We start from the raw sequence: 24,223 nt of genomic DNA on the forward strand, positions 1-24,223 counted from the left end.
TGGTCCAAATATGATGATTCTTTAGACCATTTTGTCCAACGCTGGTTAAGGTAGAAAGGCCATTGTCTCTTAAAAATATAAGCAGAAAATTCTAATTTTCTCACCTCTACTGAAGGCACTGGCTATCGCTAGGTAACTAATTACCTACTTCTTATAGAAACTTACAAAATTCTTAAGGGGTTGGACAGGCTAGATGCAGGAAGATTGTTCCTGATGTTGGGGAAGTCCAGAACAAGGGGTCACAGTTTAAGGATAAAGGGGAAATCTTTTAGGGACCGAGATGAGAAAAACATTTTTCACACAGAGAGTGGTGAATCTGTGGAATTCTCTGCCACAGTTCAGTTGCCAGTTCATTGGCTATATTTAAGAGGGAGTTAGATGTGGCCCTTGTGGCTAAAGGGATCAGGGGGTATGGAGAGAAGGCAGGTACAGGATACAGAGTTGGATGATCAGCCATGATCATATTGAATGGCGGTGCAGCCTCGAAGGACCGAATGGCCTACTCCTGCACCTATTTTCTATGTTTCTATGTTTCTAATCTGCCTGTGGAAACTCTCTATTGCTTTAAATAAGTTTCCATTCCTTTTGGCTGAGCAGAGATAGTGAAAGTCTGTATATTTGTACAGCCAAGGAAGATGATAGGTCTCGTGGGTAGACAAAATCTGGAGAAACTCAGCGGGTGCTGCAGCATCTGTGGAGCGAAGGAAATAGGCAACGTTTTGGGCCGAAACCCTTCTCTTGATTGCATTCACATTCATGTCGGAGTCGTTTGGCAATGGTGGAGGAATTGCCAATCCTGGGTGTGAGTTTAAAGATAATGCAACTGTTATTAGTTCTCTATTCGGTGTAAACCAGCATCTGCAGTTCCTTCCTACACATTTTGTCTGCTCCAGTGCGAAATCTCCTCATGGTAGTACGCCTACTTTGGAGAAGTTCTCCTCCTCTCTCCGACGAGGGTTCTGCAACACCCTCTCTCATCGCTCCCCCTCTGTGATTCCTCCTTCTCTCCGGCTCTACCCCCTGTTGTCACCTTCAACTTAGCCAACATAGGTAGAAGGAAAATGCTGGAGTAACTCAGCGGGACGGGCAGGAATGGGTGACGTTTCGGGTCGAGACTCTTCCTCAGTCTGAAGAAGGGTCTCGACCCGAAACGTCACCCATTTCTTCTCTCCAGAGATGTTGCCTGCCCCGCTGAGTTACTCCAGCATTTTGTGTCTACCTTCGATTTCAACCAGCATCTGCAGTTCTTTCCTACACAATGAACCATTCTACGTTTCCTTGATCACTATCTGCTTTGATCTGTCATTTTCACACCTTACCCTTCCATATCTCAACTTTCCCACTCCCCTGACTCAGTCTGGAAGGGTAAGCCATTTAGGATGGAGACGAGGAAACACTTTTTCTCACAAAGAGTTGTGAGTCTGTGGAATTCTCTGCCTCAGAGGGCAGTGGAGGCCAGTTCTGTGGATGCTTTCAAGAGAGAGCTAGATAGGGCTCTTAAAGATAACGGAGTCTGGGGATATGGGGAGAAGGCAAGAACGGGGTACTGATTGGGGATGGTCATGCATGATCACATTGAATGGCGGTGCTGGCTCGAAGGGCAGAATGGCCTCTACTCCTGCACCTATTGTCTATTGTCTATTTTGGCTGTCTTCGGTGTAAAACAGCACCTGAATGAAGCTCCTTCCCACACAAGTGTAATAATCAGCTGGCCTGCCGCCTCTAAGCTCATCCCCAACTCCATTTTCTATGTCAGTTGTTTACATCCTAGTCTTTGGAAAGCTTTCCCATGAACATTTTAATTTACTGTCTCTCTCTGATCTTGGAGAAGCGTTTTTATCTGTTCAGCAATGATTTTGACCCAACGCCACACCTTTCATAGCTGCCAACTGCATTTCCAATATAACCAATCTCCGTAATGAATAACAATCAAAAACAGGAGGTTGGGCTATTTTTTAGTCTTCTACCTACCTAACCAAATCATGGTGTCTCTATTGCCATCCTAACTGAATCTCTACTCTCCCTCTCCCCTACTCTCCTTCTCAGTCTGAAGAAGGGTCTCGACACAAAACGTCACCCAATTCCTTCTCTCCAGAGATGCTGCCTGTCCCGCTGAGTTGCTCCAGCAGTTTGTGTCTAATTCAGATAGCAAATGCCGATATTAGACAGCGCACGCATCACTGGGTCACCAAAGCATTCTTCTGATATGTTTCTGATACGTTGGCCTTGCTACATGTCTCGATCCTTCGCTGACGTTACATTATAAATGGTGCCAATTAGGAAAAGGGGAGATGCAACGAGACCTGGGTGTCTTGGTACACCAGTCATTGAAAGTAGGCATGCAGGTGCAGCAGGCAGTGAAGAAAGCAAATGGTATGTTAGCATTCATAGCAAAAGGATTTGAGTATAAGAGCAGGGAGGTTCTACTGCAGTTGTACAGGGTCTTGGTGAGACCACACCTGGAGTATTGCGTACAGTTTTGGTCTCCTAATCTGAGGAAAGACATTCTTGCCATAGAGGGAGTACAGAGAAGGTTCACCAGACTGATTCCTGGGATGGCAGGACTTTCATATGAAGAAAGACTGGATAGACTCGGCTTGTACACGCTAGAATTTAGAAGATTGAGGGGGGATCTTATAGAAACTTACAAAATTCTTAAGGGGTTGGACAGGCTAGATGCAGGAAGATTATTCCCGATGTTGGGGAAGTCCAGAACTAGGGGTCACAGTTTAAGGATAAGAGGGAAGTCTTTTAGGACCGAGATGAGAAAATCTTTTTTTACACAGAGAGTGATGAATCTGTGGAATTCTCTGCCACAGAACGTAGTTGAGGCCAGTTCATTGGCTATATTTAAGAGGGAGTTAGATGTGGCCCTTGTGGCTAAAGGGATCAGGGGGTATGGAGAGAAGGCAGGGATGGGATACTGAGTTGGATGATCAGCCATGATCATATTGAATGGCAGTGCAGGCTCGAAGGGCCGAATAGCCTACTCCTGCACCTATTTTCTATGTTTCTATGTTTCTAAAAGATCACTAGCTTTACTAAATGTTTAAGAAGGAACTGCAGATGCTGGAAAAATTGAAGGAGCTAAAAATGCTGGACAAGCACAGCGGGTGAGGCAGCATTTATGGAGCGAAGGAATAGGTGACGTTGCTGGTCGAGTCTGAAGAAGGGTCTCGACCCGAAACGTCGCCTATTCCTTCGCTCCATAGATGCTGCCTCACCAGCTGAGTTTCTCCAGCATTTTTATCTACCTTCCACTAGCTTTACTAAAGTGCCTGTCATAAACACACCGGTCAATATTGGGAATGCAAGGTCACACACTAACATCAGGCGACAGTGATGAGCCAATTTATTGTAGTGAGGTAAATTAAGAAATATTGGCCAAATGTGGCAAGAAAGCCTCTTCAATATAGGGGTACGGAATCTCTAAGAAGGGAGTTGGGACTAAACATTTGCTGTGAGGAGACTTTGCGCCCAGATTTTGTACTGCATCTTACAATCCAGCAGTGGTTGAATATCTTGCTCAATGGGACAATAGACGATAGACAATAGGTGCAGGAGTAGGCCATTTGGCCCTTCGAGCCAGCACCGTAATTCAATGTGATCATGGCTGATCATCCTCAATCAGTACCCCGTTCCTGCCTTCTCCCCATATCCCCTCACTCTGCTATTTTTAAGAGCCCTATCTAGCTCTCTCTTGAAAGCATCCAGAGAACCAGCCTCCTAACCTCTCCTGAGGCAGAGAATTCCACAGACTCACCACTCTCTGTGAGAAAAAGTCTCCGTTCTAAATGGCTTACCCCTTATTCTTAAACAGTGTGGCCCCTGGTTCTGGACTCTCCCAACATCGGGAACTTGTTTCCTGCCTCTAGCGTGTCCAAGCCCTTAACAATCTTATATGTTTCAATGAGATACCCTCTCATCCTTCTAAACTCCAGAGTGTACAAGCCCAGCTTGTACAGGTGACAGTCAGAACCCCTGTGCATTATCACTGCTATTTTGGCAACCCCAGCTGCCACCCATAGTTTCTTTAAGGTTGTTGCCCTGCTACATGAAGTTAACTCCTCAGGTATTTGGGCTATGAAAGGATTATATAGTTGGGATAATCTGGATGGAGCGTGCAGTGATGCACAGTAAACCTTTTGTCAGTGATAATTATGGTTGGGTTTGGCCTCTGCACCTACTCATACAATGGTATGAGGTACTGCTTTATGGCACATATAATAGTCTACTGTGTAAATTGGTCAGCTTGCCAACAAGCCCGTGTACTATACTGCAGAGAAAAGCAGAGGGGAAGGATTTCACTCTGCAAAAGTAGTCAAGCCATTTTGATACTAAATTACATTTTATTTTAAATAAAAAGTGGAATTATATTTTTTTGTGAAACAGGAGATGAACCAATTTTGCGAGCAGACTTGGCTTGGAGTATTTTCTGTCACGAATGTTTCAAGGCCGGTGCTGCACTGAGTCGGAGATGAGATACGGAAAATTATTGGTTGGCTTGGAGTTTTTATTTTCTGTCATGAATGTTTCATTCAGAACTATCCGAGGGCTGAAATGCTGTGCTTTTAAAGGACATTTCCTGGTGTTTGCGATGTGATCAAGCAGAACTTTGACTGTACACAAACAGGCTGTGGGCAGAAGCTGCTTTTCATTGGAATTACTGGAGCCCAACAACCAGGAGATAGCTCGCTGTGTTGACATCATTTTCCACAGCCTGGCAGCAGACCATCTCAACAAGGCCAACTTTGTTTATGAGTCCACTGCCAGGGTATAACGTAAAATAACAGCATTTGCTGAAATCGCCTCGTAAACATAGAAACATAGAAACATAGACAATAGGTGCAGGAGTAGGCCATTCGGCCCTTCGAGCCTGCACCGCCAGTCAATATGATCATGGCTGATCATCCAACTCAGTATCCTGTACCTGCCTTCTCTCCATACCCCCTGATCCCTTTAGCCACAAGGGCCACATCCAACTCCCTTTTAAATATAGCCAATGAACTGGCCTCAACTACCTTCTGTGGCAGAGAATTCCAGAGATTCACCACTCTGTGTGAAAAATGTTTTCCTCATCTCGGTCCTAAAAGATTTCCCCTTATCCTTAAACTGTGACCCCTTGTTCTGGACTTCCCCAACATCGGGAACAATCTTCCTGCATCTAGCCTGTCCAACCCCTTAAGAATTTTGTACGTTTCTATAAGATCCCCCCTCAATCTTCTAAATTCTAGCGAGTACAAGCCGAGTCTATCCAGTCTTTCTTCATATGAAAGTCCTGCCATCCCAGGAATCAGTCTGGTGAACCTTCTCTGTACTCCCTCTAATATTGGATTCCTGGACTCCAGAAGAAGAAAGAAAGATTTTGAATTTTAATCATGCCTTTCACTACACCAAGGTGGGTCAAAACACTCAAACATCTATAGACTCCACCTACACCTCACGCTGCCTCGGCAAGGCCAGCAGCATAATCAAGGATCCCGCTCGCACCATGGCCACTCCCTCTTCTCCCCTCTTCCATCGGGCAAATGGTATAGAAGTGTGAAAAGGCACACCTCTAGATTCAGTGTTTAAGAAGGAGCTGCAGATGCAGGAAAATCGAAGGTAGACAAAAATGCTGGAGACACTCAGCAGGTGAGGCAGCATCTATGGAGTGAAGGAAATAGGCGACGTTTCGGGTCGAGATTCTTCAGTCTGAAGAAGGTTCTCGACCCGAAACCTATTTCCTTCGCTCCATAGATGCTGCCTCACCCGCTGAGTTTCTCCTGCAGTTTTGTCTACCTGCCTGTAGGTGCCTGGAATGCTCTGTCAAAGGGAGTGGTGGAAGCATATACAATGTTTATGTTTAAGAGGCATTTTGAAAGGCATATGTACAGGCAGGAAATTGAGATACAGATGTGCAAACAGATGTGCAGTTTAATTTGGCATTGGAGTTGGCATCGGCATTGTGGACTGAAGGCCCTGCCCCAAGCTGTACTGTGTAGGAATGAACTGCAGATGCTGGTTTACACCGAAGATAGACACAAAACGGTGGAGTAACTCAGAGGGTCAGGCAGAATCTCTGGAGGAAAAGGAATAGGTGACATTTCGGGTCGAGACCCTTCTTCGGACTCTGAAGTCTACAGAAGGGTCTCGACCTGAAACGTCACCAATTTCTTCTCTCCAGAGATGCTGCCTTTCCCGCTGAGTTACTCCAGCATTTTGTGTCTATCCTCATCTGTACTGTCCTATGTTGCTGCATTTCCAGAATCACCAAGGGCCTCGACCCGAAATGTGGCCTTTTTCCTTCGCTCCATAGATGCTGCCTCACCCACTGAGCTTCTCCAGCATTTTTGTCTACCTCCAGATTCAGGGACAGTTTCTTCCCAGCTGTTATCAGGCAACTGAATCATCCCACCACAACTAGAGAGCAGTCCTCAACTACCACCCACCTCATTTGGAGACCCTCGGACTATCTTTGATTGGGCTTTACTGGTTTTACCTTGCACTTAAACGTTATTTATTCCCTTATCATGTATCTGTACACTGTGGACGACTCGATTGTAATCATGTATAGTCTTTCCGCTGACTGGTTAGCACGCAGCAAAAGCTTTTCACTGTACCTTGACACATAAACTAAACAAAAACTAACTAAATCAGTCAATTATACCCCTCCGAGCTCTCACAAATAGCAAACTGACAAAATATGTTTTGGTTGAGGGATAATATTGGTCATGACTCCCCTTTCGTTTTAACTTTGCAACAAGACAAACAAATCACAGCAGGCATTTAATTTGACCAAAGAATATCAAAAATGCCAGAAATTGATATTTTAATTGGTGTCCAGGATTCATGCGGGCTTCAAAGAGAATGAATGTCCTTTTGAGAAAGTGACATGAATGGCAGCTGCTCCAGTTGAATAACTCAATATTTTAATTGCTCTTAGTGACCAAGTACTAATTTATATCGCTTGCCTTTGTGGTCGATGGTGTACACGTGCAAGACATCCTCATACAAGAGCAGCTTAGACACTAGATAAACACACAAAGCTGGAGTACTCAGCGGGACAGGCAGCATCTCTGGAGAGAAGGAATGGGTGACTTTTCGGGTCGAGACCCTTCTTCAGTCTGATCTGTCATTTTCACACCTTACCCTTCCATATCTCAAGTTTCCCCTCTCTCCTGACTCAGTCTGGAAGGGTCTTGACCCGAAACTTCACCCATTCCTTCTCTCCAGATCTGCTGCCTGTCCCGCTGAGTTACTCTAGCATTTTGTATCTATCTCCGATCGGCTTGGCCCCGCTCTGGGGGCGGATCTGGTTCCGCAACGGCCGTGAGACCCGAAACGTCACCTATTCCTTCGCTCCATAGATGCTGTCTCACCCGCTGAGTCTCTCCAGCATTTTTGTCTACCTTTGATTTTTCCATCTGCAGTTCCTTCTTAAACATACAGTGTATATCACAATAGCTCTGCCGTTCGACAGTTGCTCTACCGCTGCGCCACCGTGCCGAGCGAGTTAAATTTAGCTCTCAGGGCTAAGGGAATCAAGGATATGGGGGAAATTTTCACTCAGAGAGTTGTGAATCTGTGGAAATTTCTGCCACAGAAGGCAGTGGAGACCAATTCACTGGATGTTTTCAAGAGAGAGTTAGATATAGCTCTTAGGGCTAACGGAATCAAGGGATATGGGGAGAAAGCAGGAACGGGGTGCTGATTTTGGATGATCAGCCGTGATCATATTGAATGGCGGTGCTGGCTCGAAGGGCTGAAGTACAAAAAAGACACAAAGTGCTGAGGAGGAGAAGGTTTTTTGGACCAGTTATTTTGATGACATGGTCACATCCCACATGGACAGATGGCACAATGGGCTAAGTGTTCGGCTGGCGACCGGAAGGTAGCCGGTTCGAATCCCGCTTGGAGTGCATACTGTTGTTGTGTCCTTGGGCAAGGCACTTCACCCACCTTTGCCTGTGTGTGAATGTGTGTGAGTGATTGGTGGTGGTCGGAGGGGCCGTAGGCGCAGATTGGTAGCCACGCTTCCGTCAGTCTGCCCCAGGGCAGCTGTGGCTACAGAAGTAGCTTACCACCACCGAGTGTGACTGAGGAGTGAATGAATAATGCGATGTAAAGCGCCTTGAGTATTAGAAAGGCGCTATATAAATCCCATCCATTATTATTATTATCCCGTTAAAACAGAACTGTTGCCCCTCTAATTATTCTGAGAAAATACTCAGCCTGACAAAATACTCCAAATTTGGAGGCTGCGAATGCTTGACAGGAGGAACTCACTGCATTAGCGGGTTTAAACCATGTGCACAATTCTTAGAAGTAGCATTTAGTGAGACATCAATTGGGAATATAGCCCCAGGCAAAGGTTTCGCATCCAACACCAGGAAAGTAAGGGGAACAAGTCATTTTTGCACAGATTATTGTTCAAATCGTCAGAGGTTTGGGGCCTTCCCGTGTTTCTAATAATAAATGAACTAATTATCTGGAATTTGCAGTTTTCAAGGGTTAATACTTTATTTATATTAAGGATGCAAGATTAATGAAGGATTCATTATCATTAGGAGTCTCCTATGATTTGTACCAGTACTAAACCTAATTCATCTGACTAATATTTAAATGCAAGCTGTTAACGTTCTTTTGTTTATGTTGTGCCTCAGAAACAGATTTGATATTTTACAAGATTTAGCCTTTGGCCTCCTTAAATCCTATCGATTCTGGGGATTAAAGCTAATCTTGCTGTTCATTCTGTACTTTAGTAGTACCGGGGTTGAGATACCTTTGTGCGGCACGGTGGCGCAGCGGTAAAATTACCGCCTTACGGCGCCAGGGACCCGGGTTCGATCCTGTCTGCGGGTGCTGTCTGTGCGGAGTTTGTACGTTCTCCCCGTGACCTGCGTGGGTTTTCTCCGAGATCTTTGGCATCCTCCCACACTCCAAAGACGTGCAGGTTTGTGGGTTAATTGGCTAGTATGAATGTAAAATTGTCCCCAGTGTGTAGGATAGTGCGGGGATCGCTGTTCGGTACAGACTGGGTGGGCTGAAGGGCCCATTTCCACGCTGTATCTCTAAAGGGCCTGTCCCACTTTCACGACCTAATTCACGACCTCTGCCGAGTTTTCCCTTGACTCATACTCGCAGCATGGTCGTCACAAGGTCATAGGAGGTCGTAGGTAGGTCGTAGCAGGTCGCGATGCTAGTCGTCGGTACTCAAGGCAGGTCAGGGCGTTTTTTCTAGCATGATGAAAAATGTCCACGAGTAAAAAAGGTCGTGAATTAGGTCGTGAAAGTGGAACAGGCCCTTAAAACTGTCTCCAAAACTAAAAAACGATGATTCATTGGAACGTTAAACTGCCTTCCAAATTGCATCCTGGCAACAAAGTATGATTATCTTAAAGGTGAATTACATATACTTTGACTATTTCTAATACTGGCTGTCCTGAAAATAGTGACTCTTGATAGCTATTGACCCAGGGCTTATCTAATATTCAGGTAGTTCTCCTGATTTGCACATATGTGCCTGAACAATGAATATCTACTGGCTATATCTAATTATAAAGATTTGCATTTCTATGGCACCTTTCACTTCCATTTCATGACATCCTAAAGTGATGCAGTCGGTGAACTATTATTCACCTAACGTAGGCACATTAGAGACGGCATCAATACAAAATCAATTATTTCTCATTGCTTATTCTTCCAATTGGGATCGCTTAGTGGTGAAGAAGATGAGAGAGCAGCAGCAGTAATTCGCCATCAATCAAGATTTCCATAGCTTCGAGCCATTTTGTGTTCCCAGTCATCCTAATGGATAGACATCATTCGGACTTTTTATTTTAACTTTAGTAAGTTAGCACTGGGCAAAGCCTACAGTTCATTACATTCGGTGGGCAACTGAACCATCCTACCAGTAACTAGAGAACAATCCTAAGCTATTATGTGTCCTTGAGACTCTTGAAAGGCGCCCATAAATAAAATTTATTATTATTATTATTATTATCTGATTGGGCATGATCAGCCATGATCACATTGAATGGCAGTGCTGGCTCGAAGGGCCGAATGGCCTACTCCTGCACCTATTGTCTATTGTCTATTGTCTACTATCTACCTCATTGGAGACCCTTGAACTATCTTACATAGAAACATAGAAAATAGGTACAGGAGTCGGCAATTCGGCACTTCAAGCCAGCACCGCCATTCAATATGATCATGGTTGATCATCCAAAATCAGTACCCTGTTCTTCCTTTCGCCCCATATCCCTTGATTCCGTTAGCCCTAAGAGCTATATCTAACTCTCTCTTGAAAACATCCAGTGAATTGGCCTCCACTGCCTTCTGTGGCAGAAAATTCCACAGATTCACAACTCTCTGGGTGAAAAAGTTGTGCGAAGGGCCTGTCTCCGTGCTGTATGTCTGTAAAAACAGAGATGAAAACAACGAGGTTGAAGATGTGAGAAACGCATTGTTTGAAAGCGATGTGCGATGAAACCTAGCAACATTCAAGTCTTAAACAGGTCTACTAAGATGAGTGAGAGTTTGGAGCATCAAGGAAGACTTGCACATTGAAGGAAGCTGAAGAATACACAGCAGATAGCAAAATAATCGGACGGGTGACATAGTAAGTAAGTAAGTAAGTTTATTGGCCATGTATTCACATACAAGGAATTTGCCTTGGTGCTCCGCCCACAAGTAATAGTGAATGGAGAACTAACCAGAATGGGAAATAATTCCCTTGGGTTTTCTTCAGTTGTTAGAATTCAACATGATTTATCACAGCTTCTCCATTAATAAAAGTATCTTACCATTCACTGGCTTTAGGGAACTGGAGCAAATTTCAATTTTTGTTGTGAGATACTAATCCACAGATCTCATTCAGCCGTGGAAAGATTAATACGTTTACCATGTCTTCACAGTGGCTGAGTCCAAAGAGTTAATATTAATCGGACCCTGCCATCTGTTGGATGGCACCAGTGTATTCAGATGACAATAGACGTAGGAGTAAGATCTGAACAGCTATGTCTTCCTTTCACTTAGCATGTGTACACTGCAATTATTCTTGATGTAAGCAGTAATGTTTTCAGTGGATTCTTTTTTTCGCTGATGTTTCGTACTTCAGTTGATAATTATATTTGGTATCTATTACGATCCTTGTGTTTGTCATCCACGCCTCGTTTGTAGAGACAAGGGATTCGATTTACTGGAATAATAATTTGTTAAATCTCTCTTGCCTGTATAAATATCAGCAATTTTGAGAATTCTGAATAAAGGAACACCATCAGTGCAAAGTATGTTGGTATGTGCGGTTTCCTGGGATGGCAGGACTTTCATATGAAGAAAGACTGGATAGACTCGGCTTGTACTCGCTGGAATTTAGAAGATTGAGGGGGGATCTTATAGAAACTTACAAAATTCTTCTGGGGTTGGACAGGCTAGATGCAGGAAGATTGTTCCCGATGTTGGGGAAGTCCAGAACAAGGGGTCACAGTTTAAAGATAAGAGGGAAGTCTTTTAGGACCGAGATGAGAAAAAAAAATTCACACAGAGAGTGGTGAATCTGTGGAATTCTCTGCCACAGAAAGTAGTTGAGGCCAGTTCATTGGCTATATTTAAGAGGGAGTTAGATGTGGCCCTTGTGGCTAAAGGGATCAAGGGGTATGGAGAGAAGGCAGGTACAGGATACTGAGTTGCATGATCAGCCATGATCATATTGAATGGCGGTGCAGGCTCGAAGGTTCGAATGGCTTACTCCTGCATCTATTTTCTATGTTTCTCACTAGTAAGAATGTCATTGTTCCATCTGGGACATGTGGCAATAAAACACACTTGACCCGTGACTCATCCCTCTACTCTTAAAGTTAAATTCCTTGGAGCTAGATAGGGCTCTTAAAGAAAGCGGAATCAGGGGATATGGGGAGAAGGCAGGAACGGTGTACTGATTGGGGATGATCAGCCATGATCAAAGTGAATGGCGGTCCTGACTCAAAGGGCCGAATGGCCGACTCCTGCACCTATTGTCTATTGTCTATTGTTACCCTCGGATTCCTATTAAATCATTTCCCCTTCACCTTGAACCTATGTCCTCTGGTCCTCGATTCCCCTACTCTGGGCAAAATACTCTGTGCATCTACCCGATCTATTCCTCTCATGATTTTGTACACCTCTATAAGATCACCCACTCGCGGTGCTGGCTCGAAAGGCCGAATGACCTACTCCTGCACCTATTGTCTATTGTCTATTGTCACCCCTCATATCTGTTGTCCTGCTACAGCAAGTCAGAATTTCTTTGTTTTGTTTTGGGACATATAACAATAAAATGCTCTTGCCTCTCTCTCTTATTAGCCATGCAAATTAACAACTGGAAGAATTACATATCGCACTCCTCAGTAATCATAGAAACATAGAAAATAGGTGCAGGAGGAGGCCATTCGGACCTTCGAGCCAGCACCGCATTCATTATGATCATGGCTGATCGTCCCCAATCAATAACCCGTGCCTGCCTTCTCCTCATATTCCTTGCTTCCACTAGCTCCTAGAGCTCTATCTAACTCTCTCTTAAATCCATCCGGTGATTTGGCCTCCACTGCCCTCTGTGGCAGGGAATTCCACAAATTCACAACTCTCTGGGTGAAAAAGTTTTTTCTCACCTCAGTCTTAAATGGCCTCCCCTTTATTCTAAGACTGTGGCCCCTGGTTCTGGACTCGCCCAACATTGGGAACATTTTTCCTGCATCTAGCTTGTCCAGTCCTTTTATAATTTTATATGTTTCTATAAGATACCCCCTCATCCTTCTAAACTCCAATGAATACAAGCCTAGTCTTTTCAATCTTTCCTTATATGACAGTCCCGCCATCCCAGGGATCAATCTCGTGAACCTACGCTGCACTGCCTCAATCACAAGGATGTACTTCCTCAAATTAGGAGACCAAAACTGTACACAATACTACAGATGTGGTCTTACCAGAGCCCTATACAACTGCAGAAGAACCTCTTTACTCCTATACTGAAATCCGAAGAACCTCTTTACTCCTATATATAATCGTCCGAAACAAATGTGTCGAATTTGATGTTTGTGTTCAAGAAGGAACTGCAGATGCTGGAAAATCGAAGGTACACAAAAATGCTGGAGAAACTCAGTGGGTGCAGCAGCATCTATGGAGCGAAGGAAATAGGTAACGTTTCAGGACGAAACGTTACCTATTTCCTTCGCTCCATAGATGCTGCTGCACCCGCTGAGTTTCTCCAGCATTTTTGTGTGTCGAATTTGATGCCAGGTTGGACTAATCTCGAGACCCGCTGAGTTCTTCCAGCGTTGCGTTTTCACTCCAGGTTCCAGCAGATGCATTCATTTTTGTCTTCGCCACTGTTTAAGAATTTGTTCTTTACACACAAGCTGATGCCGACATGAGGGTAGGCAGCACCACGAAAAATAGACACTCGTTTCCATGTCACTGGCTAACAATATCGGTTTCCCATTTTTAATTTAAATTTACAGCTAACTTCTCTCAACGCAGCCTGAATTACCTCCCTATATTGTAAAATTCACCGCACACGTGATGAGGTGTGGGCGGCGTTCTGCACTGCACTCTTGGCACTGACTGTCATTCACACACACACATAGCTTCATCAGTCATAAGGTGCAGGTCACCCAACGTGCAATATAAATCATATCGCATGGCTCCCAGCCAAGGATACTCTATTTCATCTATAGGTTGCGTTGTTCATCTCATTACATGACACTTATTGCAATATTTCCGGCACTATATTTTGACCCCATATGTGCACTGATGAATGACCTTATTAATATAATAACTGAAGGTGATGTTCGTCACTATCTCGACAATCCCGCGGACATTTGTTCATCCAGTCGTGTGAAGGACTCTTCTGTCCTTGAGAGGCTCCAAGAAATAAACCGGTGAGATGATACGGGCATTGGATATTTAACTTTTTTTTATTTTTTAAAAATATTTTATTTATTAGAAGTAGTGTACATTACAGTGATATAAGCCAAAAATAACATCATACATTTCCTGTACCACTTTGTGTTTTAAACTTTAAAAAGAAGGAAAGTAAAGAGAGTTAGATAGGATAGGGGGTATGGAGAGAAGGCAGGGATGGGATACTGAGTTGGATGATCAGCCATGATCATATTGAATGGTGGTGCAGGCTCGAAGGGCCGAATGGCCTACTCCTGCACCTATTTTCTATGTTTCTATGTTTCTATAGTAAGTGCGTGAAAGAGTGATCAAGAGAGACCCTTAGAAACGTAAAACACAAAAAAAGAGTTAAGAAGAAAGCCAAAGAAAAAGAAAGAGAAAAATAGAGAACAGAAGATATAAGAAAATAAGATAAAAGGGATATACCTACTTCGTATCTTTACACACCCCTCACCAGGTCCCGAAACCATTTATTTTCAAAGTTATGTTGGACCCTATACTTGCAATAAGTCGACAAATGGAGACCAAATCTTTTGGAACTGGTCTGGTTTGCCTGCTAGGAGGAATCTCATGTCTTCCAGGTGTAACATTTCGGACATATTTGAAATCCACATTTTTATCGTTGGTGTGGGAGCGTTTTTCCAGAATTTAAGTATGAGATATTTAACTTGTGTGGAAAATGGATTGTTTACGGTTGAAAAGGGGAAGTTTGAGATGTGATTTACGTGTACAAACGGAGGATGGAGTTTTGGCTAAATGCTTATCATCACCCCTTCACAGAGAAGGAGGTGGACTGTCTTCCTGATGGCAGACACAAAAAGCTGGAGTCAGTCAGCATCACTGGAGAAAAGGAAGAGATGACGTTTCCGATCAAGACCCTTCTTCTGACTGAGAGTCAGGGGAAAGGGAATCGAGAGATGTGGACGGTGATTTGGAGAGGTGTAGTACAAATGAATGAACAATATGCAAAAAAGTAACGACGGTGAAGGAACCAGGCCATTGTTAGCTGTCGGCTAGTCACATATTCCTTTCCTCCAGAGATGCTGAGTTACTCCAGCTTTTGTGTCTATCTTTGATTTAAACCAGTTCCTTCCAACACACTCTGCCTTCCTGATGCACTGACTCACTATATACGTCCGAAGAAGGGTCCCGAACTGAAACGTCATCCATCCCATTTCACCAGAGTTGCTGTCTGACCCATTCCAGGACTCTGGGCCTATCTTTGGAATAAACCAGCATCTTTGTTTCTACACTATATAGGTTGTTAGGCAGTAAACTCAGGGGCATTAACCAGCAATGATGAAGATGCTGAATGGGAGCGGGATGGCTCAGCACTTCAACTCCCCCTCCCATTCCGAATCCGACCTCTCTGTCCTGGGCCTCCTCCATTGCCAGAGTGAGCACCACCGGAAATTGGAGGAGCAGCACCTCATATTCCGCTTGGGCAGTCTGCACCCTAGTGGCATAAACATTGAATTCACCAATTTCCGGTAGCCCTTGCTGTCTCCTCCCCTTCTCAGCTCTCCCTCAGCCCTCGGGCTCCTCCTCTTCCTTTTTCATTTCTTCTCCACATCCCCCCACCCATTCACCCTACATCAGTCTGAAGAAGGGTTTCGGCCCGAAACGTTGCCTATTTCCTTTGCTCCATAGATGCTGCTGCACCCGCTAAGTTTCTCCAGCACTTTTGTCTACCTTCGATTTTCCAGCATCTGCAGTTCCTTCATAAAGACAAATGATGAAGATATATCTCAGAACATAGAGGTGAACTGGAAAATCATTAATGTTTCTGTGGTGTTGGCTTTCTTAGTTGAGGAAACGTGCCATTGAATGATTTGGTATCCATTGTTGCTGTATGTTGTAGATATTTTCTGCATCCATCCAAGTATTCCTCTATTCTTCTTCAATCTTCATAGCTCCTGCTTGGATCTTCTTGCCGGGATTGGAGAGATTGGATCGCATGGCGGAGAGGAGATTAGTTGAATTTAGCATCAAATTCGACACATTTGTTTCAGATGATCACGGAGGTTTACGATCTGTGTTTCTTCCTGTTGTTCATTTGCACGCATTATAGGAGAGAGAGTCAAGAGTGTTTTATTGTCATATGTCCCAAAACAGTACAAAACAGACCAGCAGCATCTCTGGAGAGAAGCAATGGGTGACGTTTCGGGTCGAGACCCTTCTTTCAGACTGAAGAAGAGTCTCGACATGAAACATCACCCATTGCTTCTCTCCAGAGATGCTGCCGGTCCCGCTGAGTTACTCCTGCATTTTGCGTCCATCTTCAAATGACGTCACGCGCTCCAGACGGCTGTGCTGGCGAATGAAGTCGCGCCCGACCTTCGCGGGACCGTCGAGCCTCAATACGACCACGAGGTCGCGTAATTAGCGTGCCAAGGACACATAAGTGGGACTGGGGTTTTACAGTTTTCAGGCTCCTGTACCTTCTTCCTGATGGCACGGGGTGAAATGAGAGCGTGGCCAATTTTCAGTTTTTATTTCAAATTTTAAATTTTCGAACAAGCATCTCTCTCCTCATTGTAATATAATTTACATAAATTGAGGCCAAACTTAACCTCAACATCTAAGTAGTTTTTATCCTTGTAAAACAGCAAGAATCATTATTGCTGGTGAAATTAAGCAAAGAGCGTTCCCCAGCACTGCTCCCGATGTCATCCAGCCAGTCACAGTTAATTGTCAATCCCAGAAATGTGATACGGCTGTGATTCCACTGAATCGACAGAAGAGAAGCTTTTTTTTTTTTTGGTAAGTCTGTTTATACTTGAGTGTGTCTCATTACTGACAGGTTCAGCAATGAGGAACAATTAAATCCCTTCCTGTCATTATCTTAATTACACCATGGAGCTAAACTGCTAATGAGATGGAAAACGTGGGATCCAGGCTTCGAGTCCTGTCGGGCACTGATGGCGGTGTTGTGCTAATCTTGCCCAGCTCACCTTTCTTTCTCTTGCGCCTGATGTGAGGGTGGGGGGGGCGGGAAGAAGAAAGGAAGAGGAGGAGCCAGTGGCTCCTCCTCTTCCTTTCTTCTTCCCGCCCCCCCCCCCCACCCTCACATCAGTCTGAAGCAAAGATCCTATAGCGAGCAAGATAGATCACATGACGAAAAAGATGTAGTACGGTCATGGGCAGATTCATGGGTAATTTTCGGCCCCATTTCCGTAACCTGCTTCCGTCTCCGCACCAAAGATCCCATAGGACACGAGTGCGGAGGCGGAAGCCGGTTACGGAAACATCCTCGTAAAAATAAAAGTTATTTGGGAAAAATCTTCCCCTCATTTTCAGAATTATAATCTATTAACACAAACTGTTCCCCCGCAACGTTGATTACACTGCGAGTCGGGTCGGGTCGGGTTACTGAAATGGATGAAAAAAAGGCCCACGTTCCGCTCCATTGCGTACTACACGTCAGCCCATTGCATTTAGAAGGAGTGATCTATCTTGCTTGCTATAGGATCTTTGTTCTGAAGAAAGGTCTCGACCCGAAATGTTGCCTATTTCCTTCGCTCCATAGATGCTGCCTCACCCGCTGAGTTTCTCCAGCATTTTTGTCTACCTTCGATTTTCCAGCATCTGCAGTTCCTTCTTAAACTTTCTTTCTCTTGCATTGTTTTCTTTGCTCCCCGTTTCTCACCCACGCAGGAATATCCTTGACGGGGGTCTGATGCTGTGAGAGAGAGAGGCACCAGAGTGATGCCTATCAACCCCCTTGCTCTGCTAACATACTTGCAATTTGCCTTTCCTTGCAGTTGTCAGAAACATTAACAAATTGACGGACTGTAACATTAATATCGGAATTATACACAAACAAATAGGTGTCAGGAAAAAGGTGGATTTCTGGATTGGTTTCGAGATACAGAGCAGAAACAGGCCCTTCGACCTACCGAATCTGCACCGATCAGCCATCCCCGCACACCTATGGGCCTGTCCCACTCAGGCAATTTTTTAGGCAACTACAGGCGACTAGTTTGTCACCACGTGTTCGCCGGTGGTCGCCGGGAGTAGTCTTCTCCGTCGCGCAAAAAGCCGTAGAGTCTTTCTGGTCGCCCGCCAAATTTTCAACATTTTCGGCGACAGTGGGCTTGACGCCAATGAGCGTAGCTTGACTTCTCCTGACGCAGGTGCTGTCGTAGGTTGTCGCCAGGATGACGTAGGTAGCCGCCGGCTTTTCGGCCACCTGCTACGACTATGACAGTCCCCGGCAGTTGCCTAAAAATATCGCCAAGTGGGACAGGCCCATGATACTAAATAACCATATAACAACTTACAGCACGGAAACAGGCCATCTCGGCCCTTCTAGTCCGTGCCGAACACTTACTCTCTCCTAGTCCCATCTACCTGCACTCAGACCATAACCCTCCATTCCTTTCCCATCCATATACCTATCCAATTTATTTTTAAATGATAAAATCGAACCTTCCTCCACCACTTCCACTGGAAGCTCATTCCACACAGCCACCACTCTCTGAGTAAAGAAGTTCCCCCTCATGTTGCCTCTAAACTTTTGTCCCTTAATTCTCAAATCATGTCCTCTTGTTTGAATCTTCCCTACTCTCAATGGAAAAAGCTTATCCACGTCAACTCTGTCTATCCCTCTCATCATTTTAAACTCTCATTCTCACTCTCATAAATCCTACCCACATTCGGGACAATTGACATTTATACCTTGCCAATTAACCTACAAAGCTTTGTAGAGGGAGAACGTGCAAACTCCGTACAGACAGCACCCTTAGTCAGGTTCGAACCCGGGTCTCTGGTGCTGTACAACTCTATGGCTCAAAATGTCTGATGGTGTGAATGAGATGTACCAGAGTGATGCTTATAAACCCCCTATCTCTTCCAATTGGCCTTTCCTTGCCGTTGTCAGAAACGTTACCATGTTTATGAATTGTGACATTAATATTGAAATTTTACATTAAGAGATAGGTGGCAGGAAAAAGAAGGATTGTTGTCTGGGTGGTGATTATATATTTTTGAAAGTGGTGATTATGATATCCTCAATTTTTAATGCATGAGGTATTAAAGTTAGAACATGGTGGAGATTTCTACAAAGAATGCTGACGAACACTCTATCCTGTGAAGAAATCCCATCAGCAACCTTCTTTGATGGGTGTACTAGTAAATCCCGTGTGGAATACAGGAGAACCAGGACTAGAAAACGGATTGCAGTTCTCAGTTGGGTTTCTAGGGTGGATAGGTGGCACTATCATCTTTGCAGGTAGACTCCACGTTCCTGCACCTGAGAATGGAATGAATCAACCATGATCGGCAGCGGTGGATCTGCCGTCTTATAGCGTCAGAGACCCGGGTTCGATCCTGACTACGGGTGCTGTCTGTACGGAGTTTGTACGCTCTCCCCATGACCTGCGTGGGTTTTCTCCGGGTGCTCCGGTTTCCTCCCACACTCCAAAGGCGTGCGGGTTCGTGGGTTAATAGGCTTGGTATAATTGTAAATTGTCCTGAGTATGTGTAGGATAGAGTCAGTGTTCGGAGATCGTGGGCTCGGTGGTCCGAAGGGCCTGGTTCTGCGCTAAACTAAACTAAACTAAACTAAACTAAGCCCAAGAGTCAACTTCAACCAACTTCATGGTTTCAACTTCAACGTTTCGCCGAACACCTCCGCTCGGTCCGCAATAACCAACCTGACTCAGCACTTCAACTCCCCCTCCCATTCCGCATCCGACCTCTCTGTCCTGGGTCTCCTCCATGGCCAGAGCGAGCAACACCGGAAATTGGAGGAACCTCATATTCCGCTTGGGGAGTCTGCATCCTGCGGACATGAACATTGAATTCTCCCAATTTTGTTAGCCCTTGCTGTCTCCTCCCCTTCCTCAGCCCTCGGGCTCCTCCTCCTCCTTTTTCCTTTCTTCTCCACGCCCCCCAACCCCCATCAGTCTGAAGAAGGGGTTCGGCCCAAAACGTTGCCTATTTCCTTCGCTCCATAGATGCTGCTGCACCCGCTGAGTTTCTCCAGCATTTTTGTGTACCTTCGATTTTCCAGCATCTGCAGTTCCTTCTTAAACTTCATGGCTACATTGCTTCTTGTGAGATGATTGCAATTTAGCTGTTACAGTTCTGACATCACCACAGTAATCACACAATACATTACTTTTTGCAGTCATTACATGCTCCAGTTAAATGCACTTCTTTGTTTCTCATTATAAATTATGGAAAAGTGATCTGGGCTGTATTTTATCATTTTGACACTACCTCTTGCATTTCTACAATGCCTTATCAAAAAGCTTCACATCCAACGAAGTTAAATGAAATGCAGTAACTGTTCGCCCGAAGGCAAATGTTTGCACTGAGCTACATTTCGGAAACCAAAAATTAAATGAATGACCACTTAATTAGTTTTTTGGGTGGTGTTGCTCAAAGAAGGATACTGTGAAAATTCTCTTAAACACCAGAAGCATTTTTGGTGGAGACGTTAGAGTTGGCAGATGATGGCATTGTGAGCAAAAAAAGCAAACTGCTGGAAGATCCCAGCGGGTCAGGCGGCATCCGCGGAAGGAAATGGGCAAGATGATGTTTTGGGTTGGGACGTTTCTTCAAGACTGGAGTTGAGCGGAGATAGAAAGGGGAAGGGATGCAGAAAGATTTGGTGAGTGAATCCCGAGGTAGAGGGGTTGATCAACAAATGAGTCAGATAGGGGAGAGAAGGGCGGAGATAGTCACAAAGGTTAGAGAGTTTTTAAAAAAAAAATTAAAAATATTTTATTAGAAGTACAATACAGTGGTATCTTTTTACAGGTGCCTAATATATGTTAACATAATACATTCTCTGTACAACTTCATTTTTTATTTTTTTTAAAGAGAGAAATAAGAAAAAAAGAGATAGTAAAGAATAGGGAAAAGTGTAGTGTGTGTAAATAAAAAAGGAAAAGAGATAAGCGAGAAAAGAGAGCGGGAGGGAGATTATCAACTAGACGCAAGGAGATGCGTTTTTATGTTGTTGATCATCTTTCACCCGTACCTGAAACATTTAATTTTTACGATTCTGTTGCACCACATGAATCCAAGAAATCAATAAATGGAGACCAACTCGTTAAGAATTGGTCTTGTTTATCTATTAGGTGGATCAATGGGAATATGTCGGCCATTTTCCTCCACACTGTAGCACGACTCGCTGAGTTCCTCTTAAGTTGTAGGGGCAGAATTAGGCCTTTCGGCCCATCAAGTCAACTCCGCCATTCAATCATGGCTGATCTATCTAACCTTATTCTCCTGCCTTCTCCTCATAACTCCTGACACCTGTACTAATCAAGAATCTATCTAAATTTGCTTTAAAAATATCCACTGACTTGACCTCCACAACCTTCTGTGGCAATAAATTCCACAGATTCACCACCCTCTGACTAAAGAAATTCCTCCTCATCTCCTTCATGCAGAAACGTCCTTTAAGTCTGAGGCTATGACCTCTGGTCCTAGACTCTCCCACTAGTGGAAACATCCTCTCCAAATCCATTCTATCCACGCCTTTAACTATTCGCTATGTTTCAATGTGGTCATGCTTCTGAACTCCAGCGAGTAGAGGCCCAGTGCCGACAAACGCTCATCATATGTCAATCCACTCATTCCTGGGATCATTCTCGTAAGCTAACACATCCTTCCACAAACATAGGGCCCAGAATAGATCAGAGTATTCCAAATACGGTCTGACCAGCGCCCTATAGAGCCTCAGCATTTCTTATCATTTCGTTTTCATAAGTGGCCGCATTTAACAAAAAATATAATGCTGCTCTGTTGGTCGTAAGAAATGTTATCTGAGCCGGGCGGAATGGATCGCCTGTCACATGTGGAAGTGTCGGCAGGCAAGCAAGCTCTCTGGGTGAAGCAGAAATGAAAAACAGCTGCCATATTTCAGGGCAGACAGAGGCTAATCTGCCTGCTCTAATACAAGTCAGGATGCTGGTCACATAGCAGCTGCCTCGCACTCAAATCACCATATGATACACAGCAGAACAATACTTCTGCTAAAGTTTGGTCCCTTTTGATGAGGTGAGGCCTCCATGTCGAGTACATTAAACAGTGAACAGTCGATCTCTCTCTGTCGCACAAACTTGACTTGTTTTCTCTGGATCATTGGAGGCTGAGGGGTGACCTGAGAAATGTATAAAATTATTAGAGGCTTAGACAGGGTAGATAGTTTTGTAAAAGCCCTGTCCCACTGTACGAGTTCATTCAAGAGTTCATTCTCCCGAGTTTGCCCTGATTCGAACTCGGAGATTTACGGTAATGGCCGCTCGTAGGTACTCGGGGCTCTCGTGGTCATTTTTCAACATGTTGAAAAATCTTCACGAGTCTTCCCGAGCTTACCGCGTTTCCCGAGTACCTGCCGTTAGCGTTACGAGCCGCTAAGAGACGTCCCCGAGCTCCGACGTACATTCTACGTGCTTCCACGAGTTTGATTTATTTTTTAAAACTCGGGAGAGCTCTTGAATGAACTCGTACAGTGGGCAGGGCTTTAAGGGTGTCAATGGATATTTTTACGGCAGAGATAGATAGATTCTTGATTAGGATGGGTGTCAGGGGTTATGGGGATAAGGCAGGAGAATGGGGATGATAGGGAAGGATGGATCGGGATGACAGATGGCACAATGGGCTAAGTGTTCGGCTGGCAACCGGAAGGTAGCCAGTTCGAATCCCGCTTGGAGTGCATACTGTCGGTGTGTCCTTGGGCAAGACACTTCACCCACCTTTGCCTGTGTGTGAATGTGTGTGAATGTGTGTGAGTGATTGGTGGTGGTCGGAGGGGCCGTAGGCGCAGATTGGCAGCCACGCTTCCGTCAGTCTGCCCTAGGGCAGCTGTGGCTACAGAAGTAGCTTACCACCACCGAGTGTGACTGAGGAGTGAATGAATAATGCGATGTAAAGCGCCTTGAGTATTAGAAAGGCGCTATATAAATCCCATCCATTATTATTATTATTATTATCAGCCACGAATGAATGGTGGAGTAGACTAGATGAGCCGAATGGCCTAATTCTGCTCCTATCACTTGTTTAAGAAGGAACTGCAGATGCTGGAAAATCGAAAGTAGACAAAAATGCTGGAGAAACTCAGCGGGTGAGGCAGCATCGATGGAGCGAAGGAAATAGGCGACGTTTCGGGTCGAGATTCTTCAGTCTGAAGAAGGGTCTCGACCCGAAACATCGCCTATTTCCTTCGCTCCATAGATGCTGCCTCACCCGCTGAGTTTCTCCTGCATTTTTGTCTACCTGCCTGTAGGTGCCTGGAATGGTGGAAGTATATACAATATTTACGTTTAAGAGGCATTTTGAAAGGCATATGTACAGGTAGGAAATTGAGATACAAATGTGCAGTTTAATTTGGCATTGGAGTTGGCACCGGCATTGTGGACCGAAGGCCCTGTCCCAAGCTGTACTGTGTAGGAATGAACTGCAGATGCTGGTTTACACCGAAGATAGACACAAAACGGTGGAGTAACTCAGAGGGTCAGGCAGAATCTCTGGGGGAAAGGAATAGGTGACAATTCGGGTCGAGACCCTTCTTCGGACTCTGAAGTCTCGACCTGAAACGTCACCAATTTCTTCTCTCCAGAGATGCTGCCTGTCCCACTGAGTTACTCCAGCATTTTGTGTCTATCCTCATCTGTACTGTCCTATATGTTGCTGCATTTCCAGAATGCTCAGTAAATATAATTCATAACGGCACCAATCTGCCAATGATACCAAATGTTCTTGATTTTATTAATATTAATAATATAATAATCTTATGGCAACATCCCTAGTGACCTTTCTCTCATAGAATTTTATGCTGAATGGCTACGATTCTATTGAAGGAGGCTTAAAGTCTGAGGAGGTAGTTATGTTATTATTGATACAGTTATTGATTTCCTTGCAAAGAGCTTCCAGTGTCACATCTTTTACATGTTCCCTGTTTGTTTACATCAGGCACCGGTATCACGATTATTGGATTGATGAAAGAACTTTGTCATGATCATCAGAAGTTCCTGTTTCTTGCATCTCAGTCGCTGTGTACGGCTCATTTAGTCCTCTAGTCCGAACGAAAGCAGACTGTTGTGTACCACAGGCAATTGTATTACCCTTTGGAAAGTCACGCCCACTGTTGCATTGTTCCTCTTGCCAACCATCTCCTGTTGTAGTTCTAAAAACCTCCTGGTAAACCTCGCCAGGATCCTTTGCTGCTTTAGTTTGGTTTAATTCTGTTCAGAGATACAGCACGGAAACAGGCCCTTCGGCCCACCTGGTCCGCACCGATCAGTGATCGTATTTTCCCATAAATACAGGATTTATGGAGAGGATG

General features: G+C 44.6%; 1 protein-coding gene across 1 annotated transcript in view; it reads left to right on the forward strand.

Annotated features, from left to right (window-relative positions):
- macrod1 (mono-ADP ribosylhydrolase 1) overlaps positions 1-24,223 on the forward strand; it is a 369,433-nt gene that overhangs the window by 344,160 nt on the left and 1,050 nt on the right. The window lies entirely within an intron of this gene.

Source organism: Amblyraja radiata, chromosome 45, assembly GCF_010909765.2.
Source record: "Amblyraja radiata isolate CabotCenter1 chromosome 45, sAmbRad1.1.pri, whole genome shotgun sequence".
Classification (NCBI taxonomy): Eukaryota; Metazoa; Chordata; class Chondrichthyes; order Rajiformes; family Rajidae; genus Amblyraja; species Amblyraja radiata.